Source organism: Camelina sativa, chromosome 8 (genome assembly GCF_000633955.1).
Source record: "Camelina sativa cultivar DH55 chromosome 8, Cs, whole genome shotgun sequence".
NCBI lineage: Eukaryota > Viridiplantae > Streptophyta > Magnoliopsida > Brassicales > Brassicaceae > Camelina > Camelina sativa.
In genome coordinates this window covers 21,678,727-21,680,271 of record NC_025692.1, presented here as the reverse complement: position 1 = coordinate 21,680,271, position 1,545 = coordinate 21,678,727, and positions in this window count along the sequence as shown.

Below are 1,545 nucleotides of genomic sequence, written 5' to 3'. Positions count from 1 at the left end.
TTTTTTTTTTTTTTTTTTTGGGTTGATGAAAATTTTGAGATGCTTTAAAACGAATGGGACGAACAAGACAGAGACGAGAAAGGAGCAGAAGAAAAGTGAAAACTTTATGCTCTGTTTATAAAATTTATCTTTTTTTTGTTAAAGGACCTTACTTTTTCAGTTTATTTCATTTTTGCCATTTCCTTATTTTGCCTTCCAGAAACAAAATAAAAAATATTATTATATAAATGGGCTGAGTTTTTATCATAATTGGGCCTTCTCTTCTGTGTTTTTTCGCTTTCGCTTTTTCTTTTTTTCTCGACTCATGTACCATTTTTTGTTTAGTTTTTCGAAAAATAATACTTTATGTAATTTGAATTATAAGATCATAAGAATTTTATAAGCTAAAAATTTTAAAATCATGTCGACTTGTTTTGGAAACGTAGCGTCTAGCGCCATCTAAACAACCCTCCTAAACCGGTTTTTGCTGAACACTAAGTTTTAGCGTTTGAATATTGCGTCGAGGAGTGTACGAGTGCCAAGCTGCTATTATTTCGTTTTGCTTCTGAATAGATAATTTTTTGGAGAAATACTTAGGTTTATTTATTTCTTTTCAACCAATCAGAATTTTTTATACATTATCTTATTTAAAAAAAGAAATCAAAATTAAATTAAAAAAGCAATACATATTAAGGAAACAAATTCTGTATAATTTTTTTTAAGGAAAGTTAAATATTGACTTGGTTTAGATTTTACAATTAAAATGAAATGAAGTATCATTTTGGGTTTACAAATAAGGTGATTAAAGTTTAGATTTTACAATTCAAACAAAATTATATGTTGGTTTGGGTTTACAAATGAAGTGGTTAGGATTTAGATTTTACAATTAAAACAAAATTATATGTCGGTTTGGGTTTACAAATGAAGTGGTTAGGGTTTAGGGTTTAGATTTTACAATTAAAAAAAATTATATGTCGGTTTGGGTTTACAAATGAGATGGTTAGGGTTTAGATTTTATAAGTAGAACGAAATTATATGTCGGTTTGGATTTACAAATGAGATGGTTAGGCTTTAGATTTTACAATTAGAAGGAAATTATATGTCGGTTTGGGTTTACAAATTAGATGGTTAGAGTTTAGATTTTACAATTAGAATGAAATTATATATCGGTTTGGGTTTATAAATAAGCGGTTTAAGTTTTTAATTTTATAATAATGTATACAGATTTTGTTTCATTATTTTATAAGTAGGTGAATAAATAGGTTCTTAAATATATTATGAGATGTCATATTCTCATTGGCTAAAATAAGGAGAATTGAACAAAAAGGTTCACCTTAGGAGTGAACCCAAGAATTGTTCAATTTTTTGGGCTGTTAGCCCTTAATAATATTTTCGGCTATTGCCTGATTTTGACAGTTATTAGTAGTAAATTAGTAATCTTCTTTTGTGGTTCTTAGTAATCTTTCGTAACACGACACTGAAATATTACGTCAAAAACAGGTCTGAGTTTGGGTTTCTTTCACATGTGAATGCAATCAAGCGAAACCCTAGAGCCTCCTTCTCAAG